The sequence below is a fragment of the Macaca mulatta genome, chromosome 1 (assembly GCF_049350105.2).
Source record: "Macaca mulatta isolate MMU2019108-1 chromosome 1, T2T-MMU8v2.0, whole genome shotgun sequence".
NCBI lineage: Eukaryota > Metazoa > Chordata > Mammalia > Primates > Cercopithecidae > Macaca > Macaca mulatta.
In genome coordinates, this window is record NC_133406.1 from 178582177 (window position 1) to 178604746 (window position 22570).

Here is a 22570-nt window from a genome sequence, read left to right on the forward strand (position 1 = left end):
AAACAAAAAAACTTGCCTGGGATCCACATCCCTAGACGCCAGTTTATTTGGTCTGGGATGAGGGTCTTAGCATTTGTGACTTTTTAAAAGCTCCCTAGGTGTTTCTATTATAAAACAGGGTTAAGAACCACTGGTTTAGTTGTAAAACACCCTTGTAGTTGTATCAAAATTGTACTTGTCAGCGTTTTTCTAGAGAAAGGATTTACATTTCATCAGGGCCGCATGATAGGAAAATAAAAATCACGACTTAAAAGAAGGTATATGCTGCTAAGTTTGCTATCACTAATTAGCTGTGTGACCACAGACAAGTCACTTGACTGCCCCATCTATAAACGGGTGATACATCTATATATTGCAAGGTTGTTGTAAAGATTAAAGGTAAATAAATAAACCCATCACTGTGCCAGAAATAATTTAGGCTTAATTAATAACAGCTATTAATGCTTTTATGTCCTTTTAGAACATATCAATACATGATCGGCCAGCTTCTGATGGAAAACCTTCAGGGATGGAAAATTCCTCTTCTGAAGCTCATTCCATTTTGGAGCAGTTCAGAGGGTGGGAAGGTTCTGTATAATGAGTTGCCAGCCTGACGGCACATGATGCCCATTGACCTCTGGGCCATTTCTCTTTGGAAGCCACAGAAAGGGCTTAAAATCACTTTCCCAAAGGAGAATAATTTAGAAGTTTAGGTGCTCATTGTTCTGTAAGAAGAAGAATGTAAGATGTTATTTAGGATTCGCCCTAGCTCTAAAATTCTATGGTTGTAATATTTTAGAGGTGTTTGTTATGTGCTTGAAGTAGGTGGGAGTATATAAAGTTTTGTTTGTTTGTTTGTTTTTGAGACGGAGTCTCACTCTGTCACCCAGGCTGGAGTGCAGTGCTGTGATCTCAGCTCACTGCAACCTCCGCCTCCTGGGTTCAAGTGATTCTCCTGCCTCAGCCTCCTAAGTAGCTGGGATTACAGGCAGCCGCTACACGCCAGGCTAATTTTGGTATTTTTAGTAGAGATGAGGTTTTGCCATGTTGGCCAGGCTGGTCTTGAACTCCTGACCTCAGGTGATCCACCTTCCTCAGCCTCCCAAAGTGCTGGGATTACAGGCATGAGCCACTGTGCCTGGCCGGGAGTATACAAAGTATTAACACCTTAATGGTATTTGCAAATACATTCAAGCAAAATCTGCTTTTAAATTAAAAAAATTATAATTGGCCAGATGCAGCAGCTCACACCTATAATCCCAACATTTTGGGAGGCTGAGGTGTGAGGACTGCTTGAGCCCAGGAGTTTGAGGGTACAGTGAGCTATGATTGCACTACTGTACTCCAGCCTGGGTGACAGAGTAAGACTCTGTCTCTTAAAAAAAAAAAAAAAAGTTGCTTACAGGTTTTCAGTTGAACTGAATTTGGTTATTTTTAAGGTTCATTCTGTATCTATTTTTTTTTTTTACTTTGGGTTTTTAGCATATAATTTAAAAGAATTTTCAAAGGCATTTTCTTTGGCAATGTTTGAAATATGTATTTCCTGTAAGCTCTAGTAATCTAGTTTCTTAAATATAAAAATAGCTAACATAGTAACAATGTATACTTTTAGACACATAAAAGCATAGATTAGTACATAGATATGAAAATCTGGACTTAAAAAAAGCAAGGAAAAAGCTCAACAGTAACAAAAGTATAAAAATTTGATAAAAGTTTATAGTTCTTTAAGAGAAGTTAAATTCAAATGTAAGGAACACTAAAGTTATTTTATAGAATTTCTTCCATTTGTAATTTTTATTTCTAACATTGTGTAAGACATGGTGCTCTCAGAATTTTTTTTGGAGATGGAGTCTCATTATGTCGCTTAGGCTGGTCTGGAATTCCTGGGCTTAAGCAATCCTTCTGCCTCAGCTACCTGAGTAGCTGGGACTACAGGTATGTACTACTGTACCTGGTTAGATAGAATTTATTTAAGTGCAAGGGTGTTTTCAGGGATACCACTTATTTATTTATTTAAAGACAGCATCTTGCTCTGTCACCCAGGCTGGAGTGCAGTGGCGCAATCTTGGCTCACTGCAACCTCTGCCTCCCAGGTCCAAGTGACTCTGATGCCTCAGCTTCCTGAGTAGCTGGGACTACACGCATGCACCACATTTGGCTAATTTTTGTATTTTTGGAAGAGATGTTTGTATTTTTAGCAGACGTGCTATGTTGGCCAGTCTGGTCTGGAACTCCTGACCTCAAGCAATCTGCCTGCCTTGGCCTCCCAAAGTGCTGGGATTACAAGCATGAGCCACCATGCCCAGCCAGGGATGCTCTTTTAAACATCTGCTTATGGGGTTGGGACAGAGAGGTGAACACAGGATATTTGCATATAACTTGCACAGAATCAATGATACAGTTGTGGCTTGATTTCAGGTTGCATGACACTCCTGTCAAGTAATAAAAGATCTGATCTCATTGCAATCACCTCCTTTTCTTTTGGAACCCAGTCTATAACACATGCTACTCCAGTAGAGCAAAACCTGAAGTACAAGTTGTGTACATTGTGAGGTGGGTATTCCAGTGCCTTCTGCTGATCTGCTACCATGCCCTGGCCAATCACCTGGGACATGTCTTCCTGAAATGTAAAAGACACAACCAATTAGCAGCACTGGAGGGCCCAACTGCACTTTCCAATTTCAGCAGTCAGTACATTTAATTGGGCTTCAGTCTACTACAAAAATGACTGAAACACTGGGCAAAAAAGTTTCATTCACCCACTGGACTGACTTAGAAATGAACGCAGCCTTGTCATTTCCAAATGTTTTTTCAGCCCTTTCAGATCTGTGAGGCCTTAGACCTATCAGATTTCTTTTCTTTCTCTCTCTTTCTTTCCTTCCTTCCTTTTTTTTTTTTTTTTTTAAAAAAAATAAAGACAGGGTCTTTTTATGTTGCTGCTGGAGCACAGTGGGCTCTTCACAGGCATGATCTCACTACTCATCAGCACAGGGGTTTTGACCTGCCCTTTTTAGGCATCTTGGTGGTCCCTCCTCCCAGGAGGTCACCATATCGATGCCGAACTTAGTGTGGACACCCAATTGGCAGAGCTTGTTATAGCCGCAAACTTCTGGATTCAAGTGATCCTCCTGTCTCAGCCTCCTGGGTAGCTGGGACTACAGGAGCAACACCACACTCGGCCAGATATCGTTTGATGGTCATTCCAGCCAGAGTTTTTTCTTTTTCTGTCACACTAATATCCCTATAAACCTATCTGTTCAGGGCTCAAATCCTGAATTAGAGTTTTTTCCCCTTAAGACATTCAATTAGAATTAAAACAAACAAACAAAAAAAAGCACACACAAAAAAATCACGGTTACAGAAAACACTATGGGATAAAGGTAAGTTAGCTCTAAACTCCACGGAGGAGTGCAGAATCCAGACTTGGGAGAATCCAAACTGCCTACACATGTGGAAAGCTGAAGCATAGCAAAAGGGCAGTGTATTAACTGAAATAAATAATAACACCAATAAATTGACCAGAATGTTCATGTCTGCCTCCCATCATATCCTATCTTTTTTTTAGTAGGCACATTTTCAGGGGAAATTATCATATGATGGTTCACTTTAAGGCATAAACTCCTGCAACTGGGCTTGGACAAAGCAGGGAACAGGAGAGACTGGTTTGGATAGGAGAAAGCATGGGTTTACTCTGTCTTCTTGGTAACATCTGAGACACCCAGGTTGGTGAGGTGTAGCACACAGACAGCAGGTAGGTAAGCTGATCTGGAAGATAGGGATAACTTGTATAATGAATGGAATGCTAGGAGTTTGTGATCCTAGCTCTTCAACTTAAGAGTTCTGCAAACCTGGCCGGGCGCGGTGGCTCATGCCTGTAGTCTCAGCACTTTGGGAGGCCAAGGGGGGCGGATCACCTGAGGTCAGGAGTTTGAGACCAGTCTGGCCAATATAGTAAAACCCTGTCTGTACTCAAAATACAAAACTTAGCTGGGTGTCTGTAATCCCAGCTACTCGGAAGTCTGAGACAAGAGAATCACTTGACCTGGGGAGGTGGAGGTTGCAGTGAGCTGAGATTGCGCCACTGCACTCCAGACTGGGTGACAGAGCAAGATTCTGTCTCAAACAAACAAACAAACAAAAAAAAGTGTTCTACAAACCTGAACAGGTTATTTGCCCTCTTCAAGCCTTGATTTCCCCATCCGTAAAATGGAAAAAAATAAAAGTAGCTATACTTTCAGGATGCTGAAAAGATTAAATGGAGTAATGCATGAGCGCCCTTAGCATCACACCTGGCAATTAATAATATTTACTAAAGATGCTAATGATGATAGTAAATGGAATTGGGCTATGGTTGCCCCATGTTCCAAAATGCATTATAGGGGACTAGTGCAGGGCCCAGAACAAGCACCCAGAACCACAGTGCTAAGAGTCTTAGAAGTGACCTAGAAAGGACACTTTTCTCCTGTAGGAAATGCTGGAGGCAACCTTTAGAGTAAATAGGACTAACTTACCTTTGTATCTCACAGTATTTTCTGTAACTGGTTTTTGTTTGTTTTTTTGCCTTTAATTGAATTTGACATCCCCTGCCTCAGGTTTCCTTCCTAGGCATGTTCACACAGCCTTTCTTCACCAGGCTCCCATTAGATGTATAACAATACAATAGATAATGATCAAGTTATGCCTAGCTGTTCATTATTATTAGATTCGGTTACAATCTCATCCTATGTCCTTAATTCCCCACTGGTTTACAACCTCAAAGATTTAACCCCAGTAAGCACTATCCTGACAGTGGAGCCTAGGTCCCCTGGATGACCATGCCTACACTTAGCTGCATACTTTCAAACTGATTTTTTTTGGGGCCAGACTTATCTTACTCATTCAGATTCTCTTTAATTCTCCCCTTCTAGGAGATAGATCCTAGGATTGCTCCCCTGCCCTTTATAAACTTTTCTCCTAAACAGATGGTATGATATAAAATGAACTAAAAAAAATCACCTCATCTTGTAATTCTTCCCTTAGCCCCTGGGTGGTGCCCCTTCCACAACATGAACTAATTAATTTTATCACTTATTTGCAAGATTATATTGTATTTTTTTATGTATGTGTCTCCCATATCTTAATAAGATGGACTTTGTCTTATTTCTTTCTTCAACACATGGCAGAATAAAATACGGGCTTTATAAAGTGTTAGGGCTGAATGAATCAAAGTTCGGGAACTTAAATCTTAAATGCACCTGGGTGGATTTGAGAGCCTGCCATGAAAGGAAGGTCACACAGTGAAGGGGACTCTGTGGCCCTTACTTTAAAGGATCACACTTGAAAAGAGAGAAAAAAAGACATGGAAAGGTCAATAAGGCTCATAGGAATTTTTAGAGGAAAAACTCTAACCTGCCTCGTAAACGGAAACTATTGGTGTTATTCCTACCAATGTGTATCAAATGGCCTTAGGAGGAGCAAAAGTAAGTGCCTCTGTTTGAAAATGATATTGCAGATCTGCAATTTGACCTTGGTTTCAACCCCAATTAACCAGCAGTGGGACAAAGGACCTAACTTCCCTAACTACAGGTTTAAAAATCCAATTTGTGTATCACATACAGGAAGTACTAATTTGGTTTTATTCTTCCTTATCATTTGCACTTTTTAGTAAAAGGAAATGGCAGTGGAATAACAGCCAGAAAATCTGGGTTCAGACTGGTTCTGCTACTTACTAGCAGTAACAGTGTTTGGAAAGCTTCATTTCTGGCAACATTAAAAATGCAGTAACAGCTACATGAATAAGGGGCTGTGAGCAAAGTTGAATTCCATACATGCTTACTGAGCACCTACTACATGCCAGCAGATAGAAAAAGAAAAACAGAGGAGCCCTTGCCCTGAGCACATTTACAGATCTAGTGAGACAGACGTTAAAGAAATAATCATAGAAATGATGAATACAACTGAATGGCAGATGCATGAAGGTGTGTGGTGGGGAGCAGGAGCCTGAAGTGTCAGTTTCCTTCCTTTTCTCTTGTCCTTAAAAATGTAGAAGGAGGAAATTGGATTTCTGAAAAGCATCTGGTCTAAAACACTGTCCCATTTCTTATATTGATTACCCTTAAACATCCCAGCCAAGGGACGGAGCTGGTACATGATGATGACGAAAATTATGAAATCTCAAATCTCCTGAGTACGGCTGTGCCTGTTACTGAGCTAGGCATATTACACATTTGTTGTGTGCACAACAGACCTGTGTATTAGGGACAATTATTGCTCTTATTTAGAGCTGAGGTAACTGGGGCACAGAGAGGATAAATTAGTATTTGCCAAGCCAGAACTGAACCCAGACGCATCTTGCTGCAGAGCCCTTGCTCTTAACTGAGGAGTGAACCTCCAGGGAAAGGGTAAGTACTGTTTACCTCCTCCCAGCAACACACACAAGATTCTTGGCCAGCAATGACATAGTGATTCCATTTTTAGATTCAATATCAGGTCAGAACAAGTCATGCCTGCTTATTTTAAACTTGGATTGGGAAAAAAATCATGGCACTAGCCACGGCAGTGACCTTGGGTCACTTTCCTTCATGTTTTGTGTTTAAACACGAGTTTGTAATTTGCTAATTGCCCAATTATTACACCAAAGGAGCTCTTAATACCTTCAAAACTGAGGTTTGGGGACATTCTAATGTGTTTCCTTTGCAAGGGACCTCTCCATAAGAAGACTGAAGAAGGGTCGTAGGAAGGTCATCTCATTTCATGAAAGAAACTGATATGACACATTCTGTCAGCATGATGCTATAATCTTCAGCACAGCACTATGAGCTCTGAAGAAAAGGCTCTGTGGGCCAGGAAAATTACTGTGATCAAGTGAAGGAGCTTCTGAAGGGTGGACATAAAAGGCAATACCGGCAATATCCGCGTATAACAGATGGGTGAGATGTCCAGCTGACAGTCCCCAAAGCTGGTTGATCTCTGTCCCAAAGCTGGACAATCAAAATGCCCTGTCTCTCTGGCCACAGTAACTGGTCCAAGGGTGGACACTTGAACCACACAAGAACATTCTACGGATTTTCCAAAGTAGAACCAACGGAAGAGTCAGCTCTTTTCTGGCAGAGAAGCTTAGGAGCTTCGGGCAGCCATACACACACCAGGCTGAAGAAACACATCTGCAGGAGAAGAGTCAGATAAACAGAGAGAACCCTGGCAGCAGCAGGTCTCTGGTTCCAACCGCCTCTGAGGCTACGTGTCAACCACATGCTGCCTGCAAGTATATAAAAAACAAACAAACAAACCTCTAGCCCTTGAGTAAATTTCTCCTTTTGTCTAAGTAATGTCAAATTGAGATTCTGTCACTTGCAACCAAGAGACTCCTAATTGAAACAGGGTGGAGCCCATCTCTCCCAGAAAATATCCACCAGGAAAACAAACTCAGATGCATCCAGGAATCAGGCTGCAAGGGAGCCAACTGAAGATGAATGACGCAAACTGAGTATAAGACAACAAATTAGGCCAGGCGTGGTGGCTCATGCCTGTAATCCCAGCACTTTGGGAGGCTGAGGTGGGTGGATCACTTGAGTTCAGGAGACCAGCCTAGGGAACATGGTGAAACCCCATCTCTACAAAAAATACAAAAATTAGCCAGGCATGGTGGTGCACATCTGTGGTCCCAGCTACTCAGGAGGCTGAGATGGGAGGATCGCTTGAGCCTGGGAGGCAGAAGTTGCAGTGAGCTGAGATTGTGCCACTGCACTCCAGCCGGGGTTATAGAGTGATACCCCATCTCAAAACAAACAGAGATGGTGGTTTAGCCTAAAAGCATTCAAATTCAACAATTCTCAAAACATGCCCATCAGACAAACAACAAACAAACACAAACGTTTACTACTACTTTTGGTCCTTGGGCTTCCACTTTGTAGCTGAAGCTGCCTTTGCAAAATTATGACAGTAAGAGAAATGTGACATAGTTGACTCAATCTAGCTTCTTGACCGCCTCACCGTCCTTGATCATTCCTGCATGTAGGCCATGGTAACTCTGGGAGGAATTTAGTGGATAGTTTAACTTGAAAGCAAAGATGATAATAGTCCCCACCTAAAACTAACCCCTTCCTTGCTTAGGGATCAAAAGCTCCCTTTGTAAGAGTAATAAAAAGCCACAAAAATAGGAATATGGGGGCTGGGCATGGTGGCTCACATCAATTCCAGCACTTTGGGAGGCCGAGGTGGGTGGATCATGAGGTCAGGAGATCGAGACCATTCTGGCTAACACGGTGAAACCCCATCTCTACTAAAAATACAAAAAATTAGCCGGGAGTGGTGGCATGTGCCTGTAGTCCCAGCTACTCAGGAGGCTGAGGCAGAAATGCTTGCACCTGGGAGGTGGAGGTTGCAGAGAGCCAAGATCACACCACTGCACTCCAGCCTGGGTGACATGGCAAAACTCCATCTCAAAAAAAAAAAGAATAGGAATTATGGGAGGGGCCTGGACTCTCTGCTAAGAGAGGCAGTTTCTATAATCCCTTGCTTCTCAGGGGTCATATAGCTAGAGGTCACAAGGTTTGTGATTTCCCCAGTTGTAGATAATATCACTATTGTAGAACCTAAGCTTGGTTCTTTGAGATATCTTTCAAACTGACCCCATGTGGACTTGTGACTCATGATTCAACTGATCCTGTGGCTCCACCCAGAGGTGGATCAGTGCACAAGGACTGTTTCCACACCTTTATGAATTTACCCCCAACCAATCAGCAGCACCCATTCCCTAGCCCCCTGCCCACCAAACTGTCCATAAAAACCCCAAGGTCTGAGCCTTCAGGGAGACTGAACTCCAGTTCTCCTGTGCGTGGGCTGGTCTTGCATCAATTAAATTCTTTCTCTACTGCAATGCTGTGGTCTCAGTAGGTTGATTTTGTCTGTGCAGTTGGCAGGAGGAATATACTTAAAAAGCCTTTTCCTGGGTCAGTTCCAGCCTAATTCCTACTCATCTCACCACGTGGATCAGGTGAAATCACATTAGCAAAGTTCCCACAGGCCAGGCTTGCTGTCTCCTGCCTGTAATCCCAACACTTCGGGAAGCTGTGGTGGGAAGACTGCTTAAGCCCAGGAGGTCAAAGCTGCAGTGAGCTGTGATCACACCACTGTGCTCCAACCTGGGTGACAGAGTGTGACCCTGTCTCACACAAAAAAAGTTCCCACAGCACCTTGCTTTGTCCTTCAATAATACTTATTAACCTTAATAAGTACTTATTTAAAGTTGGATTCAAATCTTGGCTGTGACACTTATTAATTGAGTGTCTCTGTGTCTCAATTTCCTTAGATTAATCTCATATAAAATAGAAATTAATACACTTAGAATAATGCCTATAGAATGCATAGTAAATGCCATGGAATCTTTAGCTGCTGTTATCCTCAGCAGTTCCGAAAGCTCCCTGAAGGCAGGATTCTTCACTGTCACTACAGCTTGGTTAGTGCAGAGCCTGGGACATAACAGGCCCTCAATATAAACTTGCTTAATTTCTGAAAGAGAAGGTGGATTTATAGCTCCCTTTGAAGGAGAACCAAATCAACACACATTTTAGATTATAGGTTCTTATTATGTGGGCAAGTAAGGCTTCCCAGAAAACTGAAAACTTTATAGACTCAGAGAACAGCGCCCAAGCAGCACTTGTTTCTGAGGAGCAGTGGGATTCTGAAAAAAGGGGATGTGACCAGTGTGAGAAAGTCTGGGTTCTGGGTTCGGAGCCCTGTCATTTTACTTCTCTAAACCCTGAGTGCTAATAATTACGATTGTGAGATCACTTTCTCAATTTAGAAAAAATCTGAGAAGCAAGTAATTCCTTCTGGGCAAGTTAAATTTCAAGTTGAATAAGTCTCCACATTGGACCAGTTACAGTGGTTGGGAATGAATGTAAGCTAGTAGACATCAAAGCTGTAAATTTTTTTTTTTTTTTTTTTTTGAGACGGAGTCTCGCTCTGCCGCCCAGGCTGGAGTGCAGTGGCCGGATCTCAGCTCACTGCAAGCTCCGCCTCCCGGGTTCACGCCATTCTCCTGCCTCAGCCTCCCGAGTAGTTGGGACTACAGGCGCCTGCCACCGCGCCCGGCTAGTTTTTTGTATTTTTTAGTAGAGACGGGGTTTCACCGTGTTAGCCAGGATGGTCTCGATCTCCTGACCTCGTGATCCGCCCGTCTCGGCCTCCCAAAGTGCTGGGATTACAGGCTTGAGCCACCGCGCCCGGCCTAATTTTTTTTTTTTTTTTTTTTTAAAGACAGTCTTACTCTGTCACCCAGGCTGGAGTGCAATGGCGTGATCTTGGCTCACTGCAACCTCCGCCTCCTGGGATCAAGCGATTTGCCTCAGCCTCCCGAGTAGCTGGAATTACAGGCAAGCGCCACTATGCTGGGCTAATTTTTGTATTTTTAGTAGAGAAGGGGTTTTGCCATGTTGCCCAGGCTGGTCTAGAACTCCTGAAATCAGGTGAGCCGCCTGTCTCAGCCTCCCAAAGTGCTAGGATTACAGACATGAGCCACCACGCCCGGCCTAAAGCTATGAATTTGTGTCAAAAGTGTGTGCCTACATTTCTGCTGTCTTTGAGTTCATGAGGTTACTTTCTCTGTTACTCTGGTGTCTCTACATTATCCTCATTTACTACAGTGAAAGGAATAGAACAGAAGAAAAAACCAAAAGCTTTTCTCCAGAGACTTTCCTGAAGGAAATAGATTTGAATGTAAAATCTGCAGCCTTTTTTATCACCAAGAAAAGGAAATTTATCATGTACGCAAATCTCAAGTGGTTTTCAGGAATACAAGATATAAAGAACAATGAGCTGTGAAAAATGCCACATATTTGAATGCACTTGAACTCTGCCATTGGCAATTTGCATACTGTCACAAAAGAGAAGCCAGTGCTGACTCAGTCACACTTTCCTGCTCCTTAGAGGGAATTCCTAGACTCTTGCTACAGATGCATTTTTTATGTTGCATCTGAAACAGAAAAAAAGATTTGCACAGTGACATCTGCTCCCAATAGCAAACCAGAAATCCAGCAGTTGATAGAGTGCAAATTGGGGGTAAAACTCAATTTTAAGCATACAGTTCAAGACCTCATTTTAAAAATGAGTAGGATATAACACCTGGGAATTCTAGCCTGGAAGTAAGACCTAACAAGAAGCCCATAATCATTAGAAACACATTTTAAGCTATTTTTTCATACTTGGATACCAGCACTTTAAAAACACTTATGAGGGCCCAGCGCGGTGGCTCATGCCTGTAATCCCAGCACTTTGGGAGGCCGAGGAGGGCAGATCACTTGAGCTCAGGAGTTCAAGACCAGCCTGGCCAACGTGGTAAAAGCTCATCTTTACTTAAAATACAAAAAAAAAATTAGCTGGGCATGGTGATGAACACCTGTAATCCCAGCTACTCATGTGGCTGAGGCAGGAGAATTGCTTGAACCTGGGAGATGGAGGTTGCAGTTAGCTGAGATTGTGACACTGCACTCTAGCCTGGGCAATAGAGTAAGACTTGGTCTTAAAAAAAAAAAAAAGGCATTATGGTTCATACCCCAATTATACTTCAAAAGTCATTAAGTCCATAATATTAAAAACAAAAACCATATTATCATCTTAGTAGACTCGGAAAAAGCTTTCAATAAAATCCAACATACCTTCGTGATAAAAACCCTCAACAAACTAGGCATCGTAGGAACGTACCTCAAAATACTAACAGCCATCTTTGACAAACTCACAGCCAACATCATATTGATTGTGTAAAAGCTGGAAGCATTCCTCTTTAAGAACTCTTAAGAACTCTTATGTTCCAACAAGACAAGGATGCCCACTCCCACCACTCCTATTCAACATAGTACTGGAAGGGCTAGCCAGAGCAATCAGGCAAGAGAAAGAAATAAAAGGCATTCGAATAGGAAAATAAAAAGCCAAATTCTCTCCCTTCACTGATATGATTCTGTAACTAAAAAACCCTAAAGACTCTGCCAAAAGACTACCAGAACTGATAAATGACTTCAGTGAAGTTTCAAGATACAAAATCAGTGAACAAAAATCAGTAGTAGTTCTATACACCAAATACATTCAAGCTGAGAGCCAAATCAGGAATGCAATCCCATTTACAATAGCCACACACAAAAAATACCTAGGGATACATTTAACCAAGGAGGTGAAGGAGCTCTATAAGAAGAACTACAAAACACAGCTGAAAGAAATCAGAGATACACAAACAAATGGAAAAACATTCTATGCTCATGGACTGGATGAATCAATATTGTTAAAATGGCTATACTGCCCAAAGCAATCTACGCATTCAATGCTATTTCTGTCAAACTACCAATATCATTTTTCACAAAAGTAGGAAAAGCTATCCTAAAATCTGTATGGCACCAAAAAAGGGCCTGAAGAGCCAAAGCAATCTTTTTTTTTTTTTTTTTTTTTTGAGACGGAGTCTCGCTCTGTCACCCAGGCTGGAGTGCGGTGGCCGGATCTCAGCTCACTGCAAGCTCCGCCTCCCGGGTTCACGCCATTCTCCTGCCTCAGCCTCCCGAGTAGCTGGGATTACAGGCGCCCGCCACCTCGCCCGGCTAGTTTTTTGTATTTTTTAGTAGAGACGGGGTTTCACCGTGTTAGCCAGGATGGTCTCGATCTCCTGACCTCGTGATCCGCCCGTCTCGGCCTCCCAAAGTGCTGGGATTACAGGCGTGAGCCACCGCGCCCGGCCCAAAGCAATCTTAAGAAAAAAAAAAATGAAGCCAGAGGCATCTCATTATCTGACTTCAAACTATACTATACAGCTATAATGACTAAAACAGCATGGTACTGGCACAAAAACAGACATTCAGGGAAATGGAACAGAATAGAGAACCCAGAAACAAAGTTGCACACCTACAACCAACTGATCTTTGCCAAAGTCGACAAAAATAAGAAATGTGGAAAGGACCCCCTATTCAATAAATTGTGCTGGCATAACCAGCTATCCATTTGCGAAGAATGAAACTGGATCCCCTTCTAGTACCATATATAAAAGTTAACTCAAGATGGATTAAAGACTTAAATTAAGACCTAAAAGTATAAAAATCCTAGAAGAAAACCTAGGAAATGTCCTTCTGTACATCAGCCTTCACAAATAATTTATGACTAAGTGCTCAGAAACAATTGCAACCAAAACAAAAATTGACAAGTGGGACCTAATAATTAAAGTAAAGCGTTTCTGCACAGCAAAAGAAACTATCAACAGAGTAAACACACAACCTACAGAATAGAAGAAAATATTCATAAACTACGCATCCAACAAAGGACTAATATCCAGAATCCATAAGGAACTTCAACAAATCAACAAGCAAAAAACAACCATATTAAATAGCAGGCAAAGGCAAAGGACAAGAACACACTCTTCTGGAAAGAAGATATACACCTGGACACAGTGTCTCACGCCTGTAATCTCTGCACTTTGGGAGGCCAAGCCAGGAGGATCACTTGAGGCTAGGAGTTCAAGATCAACCTGGACAACGAAGTGAGACCCCACCTCTACAAAAAATTTAAAAATTAGCCAAATGTGGTGGTGTGCCTATAGTTCCAACTACTTGGGAGGCTGATGTGGGACGATTGCTTTTGCCCAGGAGTTCAAGTTTCCTGTGAGCTATGACCATACTACTGCACTCCAGCCTGGGAAACAGAGTGAGACCCTGTTAAAAAAGAAAAAAAAAGAAAAAAAAAAAGAAGACAACATAGAAGCAGCCAACCAACATATGAAAAAATGCTCAACATTGATAATCACCAGAGAAACGCAAATCAAAACCATGAGATACCACCTCATACCAGTCTAAATGGCTACTATTAAAAAGTCAAAAAATAACAGATGTCAGTGAGGCCATGGACAAAAGGGAACTCTTATATACTATTGGTGGGAATGTAAATTAGTTCAGCCACTGTGACAAGCACTTTGGAGATTTCTCAAAGAACTAAAAATAGAAGTATCATTCAACCCAGCAATCCCATTACTGGTTATATACCCAAAGGAAAATAAGTCATTCTACCAGAAAGACACCTGCATTCATATGTTCATTGCCACACTACTCACAATAGCAAAGACATGAAATCAACCTAGGTGCCCATCAACAGTGGACTGGATAAAGAAAATGTGTAAGGCCAGGCACGGTGGCTCACGCCTGTAATCCCAGCACTTTGGGAGGCCAAGGCAGGTGGATCACAAGGACAGGAGATTGAGACCATTCTGGCTAACACGGTGAAACCCCGTCTCTACTAAAAATACAAAAAATTAGCTGGGCATGGTGGCGGGCGCCTGTAGTCCCAGCTACTCGGGAGGCTGAGGCAGGAGAATGGCGTGAACCCGGGAGGTGGAGCTTGCAGTGAGCCAAGACCTTGCCACAGCACTCCAGCCTGGGTGACAGGGGAGACTCCATCTCAAAAAAAAAAAAAAAAAAAAAAAAAGAAAAGAAAAGAAAATGTGGTGCATTCACATCATGAAATACTACACAGCCATAAAAAAACGCTCAACAAAATCATGTTCTTTGCCACAACACGGATGCAGCTGCAAATTAACACAGGAACAGAAAACTAAATGCTGCATGTTCTCACGTATAGGTGGGAGCTAAACATTGGGTACACATGAACATAAAGATGGGAAAAACAGGCTGGTCACGGTGGCTCATGCCTGTAATCCCAGCACTCTGGGATGCCGAGGTGGGTGGATCACCTGAGATCAGGAGATCGAGACCAGCCTGGCCAACATGGCAAAAACCTGTCTCTACTAAAAATACAAAAATTAGCTGGGTGTGGTGGCAAGTGCCTGTAATTCCAGCTACTCAGGAGGCTGAGGCAGGAGAATCGCTTGAACCTGGGAGGTAGAGATTGAAGAGAGCCAAGATCGCAGTACTGCACTCCAGCCTGGGTGACAAGAGTGAAACTCAATCTTAAAAAAAAAAAAAAAAAAGATGGGAAAAACAGACACTGGGAACTACAAGAGGAGGCAAGGAGAGAAAGAGAGAGGCAAGGCTGAAAAACTACCTACTGGGGAATGCACTCACACAGGTCCAATCATATCCCAAATCTCAGGATCACACAATGTGCCCTTGTAACAAACCTGCACATGTACCCCCTGTATCTAAAATAAAAGTTGAATGGCTGGGCCTGGTGGCTCACTCCTGTAATCCTAGCACTTTGGGAGGCCAAAGCGGTGGACCACCTGGGGTCAGGAGTTTGAGATCAGCCTGGCCAACATGGTGAAACCCTATCTCTACTAAAAATACAAAAATAAAATAAAAGTTGAAAGGTCTGGCGCAGTGGCTTATGCCTGTAATCCCAACCCTTTGGGAGGCTGAGGTGAGAGGACCGCTTGAGGCCAGGAGATGGAGGCTGCTGTAAGCTCTGATCTTGCCACTGCACTCCAGCTTGGAAAACAGAGCAAGACCCTGTCTCCAGGACTCTTCAGTTTATGGAGAGATTTACTTACATTATCTAATATGATCCTCCCTCCCTCCCATCTACCACCACCCTATTTTCACCCATCAAGTTATGTTAGTATAGAACTGCTGAACTGAACATGGTGAAACCCATCTCTATAAATAATACAAAAAAATTAGCCAAGTATGGTACTGCACGCCTGTAGTCCTAGCTACTTGGGAGGCTGAGGCAGGAGAATTGCTTGAGCCCTGGAGTTTGAGGTTGCAGTGAGCCATGTTTGCATCACCACACTCTGGCCTGGGTGACAGAGCAAGACTTTGTCTCAAAAAAGAAATAAAATAAAAGTTGAAATTAAAAATAAAAAAAGTCAACCCAGTCAAGTCCATAAGGCTCGGAATCCTTACCATAGCACTCACAGGCTCTAAGTCTTTGAGCACGTGCATTAACTTCTGGTCCCTCAGCTGCAAAATGGAGATGATGATAGTATTAACGCTTTCATTATGGGAAGGACAGAGGTGGAGAGCAATAGTTTCTGCTCCGTTCCTAACAAATAAGCATAGAATCCAGGTGGATGGTATTGCTATTATTATTGCTGTTTCCATCAGGATAAATGAGATCATATTTTAAAGTGCCCATTTTAGTGACAGATGTTTCTTGTTTTACAGAGACACCTAAAAACAGACAAGAATGAAGGTAATACTCTTTTCACACAAATCTGCTCTTCTTCCTGTTTCTTTACTCAGTAAATAGCATCAACCAACCACCCAGTCAGCCATCCATGATGTATCTGAGAATCATTTTTGCTTCCTCCCTCTTCAACTTTCATATCTACATAACCCTCAAGTCCTATCCATTCTGACCCTGTATATGTTGAAAATCTGTCCATATTTCTCTGTCCTCATGGCCAGATCCTTGGTTTCAGTCACTATTAACTTTCATCTCAGTTATTCTAATAGCTTTTTAATTCTCTTCCTGACTTCAGTTTTGACATTTTCTAACTGATTCTTTGTATTTTATATATATATAATTTTCTTTGCAAAATTGAAAATTGAACAAAGTATCTAACCGATTCTTTTTTTTTTTTTTTGAGATGGAGTCTTGCTCTCTCACCCAGGCTGGAGTGAAATGGCGCAACCTTGGCTCACTGCAACCTCCGTCTCCCGGGTTCAAGTGATTCTCCTGCCTTAGCTGGGATTACAGATGTGTACCGCCATGCCTGGCTAATTTTTGTACTTTTAGTAGACATGGGGTTTCACTATGTTGGCCAGGCTGGTCACGAACTCCTGACCTCAAGTGATCTGCCCACCTCAGACTCCCAAAGTGCTGGGATTACAGGCATGAGCAACCACACTGGGTCTAACCGATTTTTCAAAGGGCACCCAGAAGCATCTTTTCAAAAGGTTAATCTCATCTTTATAATCCTCGGTTGAAAACCATTCCAAAGGCTTCCCTTGGTATGAAGTCCTTTCTCCTGGTCCACAAGGCCCTCTGCCAGCCAGCCCCTGCTGACTCAGTGGTTTTCACTTCCTGCTACTACATCTGCATGCCCATAGTTCTGTCTCTACGATTAGGCCAGGAATGCAGACATGAGGACCTAAGGTGATGCCATTAGGGAAACAGGCTGCGTTAGAGAAGAGTGAAAAGGCAGGGACTGAGATAAACTCGGAGTACATAATTGAAGGGTGGCTTGGAATGCTGGTCCATTTCCAGTGGAAAATGGAAACAGGATTTTTATGGAAAATCTCCTGATTCATAAAACTTAGCTCAAACATCTTAAGAATGTTGCATAGACTAAATGAAACACATTTGTGGGCTGAATCTGACTCCTGACAACCAGCTTGTGACCTCTGCGTTAGACCAAGTGTGGCATGCTCCTGGACATGAAAGCGGTCTTAACTTATCTTTATATGCCTAGAGTTTGGCACGCTGCACAGATTCTGAGAAAATGTGTACTGAATAATGTTCTGTGCTCTGTGCTCTGGCACACCTACGTTTCATATAGGCAAAATCTGGTATTAATGATAGCTACCACTAACTGAGCTCTTACTGCATGCCACATGCTGTGCCAGAAATCTCACATGCAAAATCATACTTGATCCTTACAACAAAGAAGTGAGCACCATCTTCTCTAATTTTTGGATGAAGACACATAGGCAGACAGGATAATCCCCTTTCCCACAGGCAGGATCTAAGTCTGTTCAGACTTCAGAGCCCACGATTTGTATCTGACAGCCTTTTTTATCTTGAAAAGCAAGTGTTCCCAAACCATTTGGCAATATAGGTGGTAACATGTGACACTGTTTAATAAGTATGTTTAAATTTTTTATATAGATCAAATGTATCAAGGTGGAGAGTAAAGAATGCTTCTAAAATGTTGGTATTCTAGCTGACAAGATCCCTGAAATGGTAAAATGCACGGTCAGCTGCAGTGTGCATTTCCATGGCATAGCTCATTTAGGTTACTGATAAGTTACCTCTGAAAACAATTCATGCTTCCTCAGGCATCTTTCTACCCTGTAAATTCTAATATCTCCACAAAGAAACTCCAAGAAGAATGCTGCCCTGAGTGGACTGGAATACCCTCATTTTTATATTCTTGCCCTAAGGGTCAGAAATTATATTTCACAATGAAAGACAACAGTAAAGACAAATACCACTGAAAATTTGAAAAATCACAACATTCTGAAAATTATTGAAAAATCTAAAATGTTCTTGAGGCAGCTGTATACAAACTAGACCTGTAATGACAAGTGTCACTTGACATACAGAGTGCACTGCTGTTATGCAGTTGTATAAAATGAGGGAAGTACAGTAAGCACATCTGTTCAAGGCAATTCTAACACGGTTATCTTGGGCTCCTGGCCAAGCTTTGGGATTATGCTTGTTCAGAAGCCCCGGATGCTATGGCCATTGCCATTTAAATAGTTCTAAACCTGCATTCAGAGGAAAGCTTTAAAGAACACTTACAGACACAAAGTTTACATACCGGGGGCAAGAAACGTCAATTATTTTACTGACAACTCTCTGTGAAACTTACCTAGTAAACTCATACATTAAGAGTCAAGCATGTTTATTTTATATGATTTTTGCAACGACAAAACATGAGAATATATATTGTTTCTACCATCTCTCGTGGACTGCCAGAGCTGCAATCAACTCTCGACCAGGGCCTCAGTGCCCACTCTGGCCTGTTCTATCTGATGCCATACTGCCGCTACAGTGAACTTGAGAGTCATCTCCTGCAGAACTCTGTGGCCTCCCACTGCCATCAGCATGGAGATCACACTGCTTAACATGGCCTGGTTGCTGCTGACCACCCCAATTTTGCTTCCATCTCACGTATCTGGCAACCACAGACTTTCAGTTCATCAGACTCTCAGAGGCTCTAAGGTTGCCTAAAACCTTCCTTTGTTTTCTTCTTTTTCCCATTCCCAATTATTGTCAGCTTCTCCTTCAAATCCATCCCAGAGTAGCCCTCCCTCTCAAGGTCAAATTCCCTTTTATATGCTTTCTTAGCACCAAGCAACTCTAGTTCTTAGCTTTGATTAGAGTTGAGGTTTCAGAATGGGCACAGTGGCTCATGCCTGTGATCTCAGCACTTTGGGAGGCTGAGGTGGGCAGATCACCTGAGGTCAGGAGTTTGAGACCATCCTGGCCAACATAGTGAAACCCTGTCTCTACTAAAAATATAAAAATTAGATGGATGTGGTGGCAGGTGTCTGTAATCCCAGCTACTCGGGAGGCTGAGGCAAGAGAATTACTTGAACCTGGGAGGTGGAGGTTGCAGTGAACCGAGATCGCGCCATTGCACTCCAGCCTGGGCAACAAGAGCAAAACTTCATCTCAAAAAAAAAAAAAAAAGAGTTGAGGTTTCAATCTACTTGTGACATTGTTTCTCTCTCCATGAAGGCTGTAAGCAACACAAGAGAAAGTAAACTTCTGTTTATTTTCAGGAGCATCTTCCAAGGACCTAGCATAAAGTGGAGGAGGCCGAGGTGGATGGAACACTTGAGGTGGATGGAACACTTGAGGTGGATGGAACACTTGAGGCCGAGGTGGATGGAACACTTGAGGCCAGGAGTTCCAGACCAGCCCGGCCAGTATGGTGAAACCCTGTCTCAACTAAAAATACAAAAGTTAGCCGGGCCTGGTGGTGCATGCCTGTATTCCCAGCTACTCAGGTGGCTAAGGCACGAGAATTGCTTGAACCCCAGAGGTGGAGGTTGCAGAGCAGGGAGCTAAGATAACGCCACTGGACTCCAGCCTGAGTGAGACTTAAAAAAAAAAAAGAAAAAAAAAAAAAAGTGTAGTAACCTCCAATTTGAGCCCTGGCTTCAATGAGTGATTTTTTTTTTTTTTGAGATGGAGTTTTGCTCTCTCACCCAGGCTGGAGTAAAGTGGCGTGAGCTTGGCTCACTGCAACCTCCGCCTCTGGGGTTTAAGTGATTCTCCTGCCTCAGCCTCCCAAGTAGCTGAGATTATAGGCACCCAACACCACGCCCAGCCAATTTTTGTATTTTTAGTAGGGATGGTTTTTCGCCATGTTGGCCAGGCTGGTCTCAAACTCCTGACCTCAGGTGATCCACCTGCCTCGGTCACAACTTTTTTTTTTGAGATAAGGTCTTACTCTGTGACCCAGGCTGGGGTACAGGGGCATGGTCATAGCTCACTGCAGCCTCAAACTCCTGGCCTCAATTAATCCTCCCACTTTAGCCTCCTAAGTAGCTGGGATTACAAACTGGAGCCACGCTGCTTGGCTCCAAGGCAATTTATTTAACGTTTCAGTGCTTCATCTCCTACATGGAGATGATACTACTATATAACTACTATTGTTATGTGAATAAGTTAGCATGTGTTCAAGAGTTTAGAATAATATATTAACTATGATAGTGAACTTTAGGTATCCATCTGAGTGGATTAAGGGATATCTAGCTAGCTGCTAAAACACTATTTCTGGGTGTGTCTGGAAGGGTGTTTCCAGAAATGACAGGCATTTGAAGCAGTGGACCAAGCAAGGAAGACCCACCCTCATCCAGTTTGGGCAGGCACCATCCAATTGGTGGAGGGCCAGGTAGAACAAAAAGGCAGAGGAAAGCTGAATTCACTCTCTTTTCTGAAGCTGGGACACCATTTTCTCCTGCCCCTGGACATTAGAGCTCCATGTTCTCCAGTCTTTGAATTGGAGAACTTCTACCAGCAGCCCCCTGGTTCTCAGGTCTTCAGACTTGAATTGAATCATGCTCCTGGATTCCCTCGTTCTCCAGTTTGCAGACAGCCTATTGTGGGACCTCTCAGGCTCCATAAACACGGGAGACGATTCCCTTAATAAATCTCTTCTCAGATATCCATATATCCTATCGGTTCTGTCTCTTCAGAGAACCCTAATACATTAGCAATTGTGCTTTTCAGGTTGAAAAATTCACTTCAGTTTTTCAAGTTATACCTTAATGTTTCACTTGGAATAGTTGTTCCTTCTATGGCTACCCCTTAATGCTTTCATCAGAATGATAGCACCATCCTCATTAACAACAACTCACTCTTTGACAGTGACTACAGTGCACTCTGGTATGGTTCTAAGTAGTAGTTTTCTGTTATCAACTCCTTTAATTTTTCCTCCCATTTTACAGAGGCATAAACTGAATCACAAAGAGAGGTTACGTCATTTCTCTAAGGTCATAATTGTTAGCAAATAGCGGAACCAGGATTTGAACCCAAGTAGTCTAGCTCCAGTGATTGTACTCTTACTAATTTAATTATACTGCTTCAAAAGAGTATACTATATAAACATAGATATTCTGAACATTATAAATACATAAGTTTATATCAAAAAGATTAAAATCTTTCATTCAAGTTCTTTTCAAAAGGCTTCTAACAGGCTCTCATCTAGACTTCTGAAATAGATACCAGACACTTCCCTGCCTCCAGTCTCTCACAATCAGAATCTATGTTTCACAAACCATCACCTGATCTACAAAAAAGTTATTTCCCCCTTGAAAAATATTTTAGAGAAATGGAACACTTTCTGAAATTATTATAAACTCCTTGGCTATGCATCTGGGGCTACTGAGATACAGACAAAAGCCAACCAACTGAATATACTGAAAATAGCACTGGAATATGTACAGGCCACGGCTTAGCCTCAGCTCTGAAAACAACTTTTTTTTTTTTGACATAGGGTTTCACTCTGTCACCCAGGCTGGAGTGCAGTGGCACAATCACAGCTTACTGCCACCTCAACCTCCCAGGTCCAAGTAATCCTCCCACTTCAGCCTCTTGAGTAGCTGAGACTACAGGTGCTTGCTACCACACTCAGCTAATTTCTTCTTCTTTTTTTTTTTTTTTTTTTTAAAATAAAAATGGGGTCTCACAATGTTGCCTAGGCTGGTCTTGAACTAGGTTTATCTTAAATTAATACTTCATTACAAGATGACGACATTTAGGTATATGTTAGGTTGAACCACATGAAATTTTTACCTACAAAAATGGCAATTTCATATGATTCAATCCAACTTTTTGCTAACTGATGGACTGTCTATCTTCCTTCCCCCTCCAACTGTGGAATGAGCCCACGAGGGAAGGCATTTTTGTATGCTTTGTTCACTGTTGTATCTTCAGTACCTGGAACATAGTGGTATTTGGCAAATATTTGCTGGATGAATAAAATGAATTTACTAAGCTCTATTTGCCCTATATTATTCTGTATGATTTATATTTTATAGCCCCTTTGTTTCCTAATAGCATCCTAATTACTGTCATTCCTCAACTGTGGAAACTGAGGTCTGGTGAGGTCAAGTGACTTCTCCAAGACACTTTTTTTTTTTTTTTAAAAGACAGAGTTTTGCTCTTGTTGCCCAGGCTGGAGTGCAATGGCATGATCTCAGCTCACCGCAACCTCTGTCTCCCAGGTTCAAGTGATTGTCCTGCCTCAGCCTCCCAGGTAACTGCGATTACAGGCAAGCGCCACCATGCCTGGCAAATTTTGTATTTTTAGTAGAGATGGGGTTTCTCCATGTTGGTCAGGCTAGTCTTGAACTCCTGGCCTCAGGTGATCCTCCCATCTCGGCCTCCCAAAGTGCTGGGATTACAGGCATGAGCCACTGTGCCCGGCCAGACACTCTTAAATAATACTTTATGCCAGGCCATTTATATTTATGCCATAAAGGTTGTTCAAATTCAGGCTATCTTTCCT

At 42.4% G+C, this 22570-nt stretch overlaps 1 protein-coding gene and 1 long non-coding RNA gene across 20 annotated transcripts in view; one reads left to right on the top strand and one right to left on the bottom strand.

The window, feature by feature from the left end:
- The window catches only part of PATJ (PATJ crumbs cell polarity complex component), a 424482-nt gene that overhangs the window by 92177 nt on the left and 309735 nt on the right, over nucleotides 1–22570 (bottom strand). The gene's annotated exons all lie outside the window — the stretch shown is intronic.
- LOC144333066 (uncharacterized) lies at nucleotides 4925–22281 on the top strand. The gene is made up of 2 exons (XR_013401411.1): nucleotides 4925–7543; nucleotides 21778–22281. It is a non-coding gene; the product is annotated as an uncharacterized LOC144333066 (long non-coding RNA).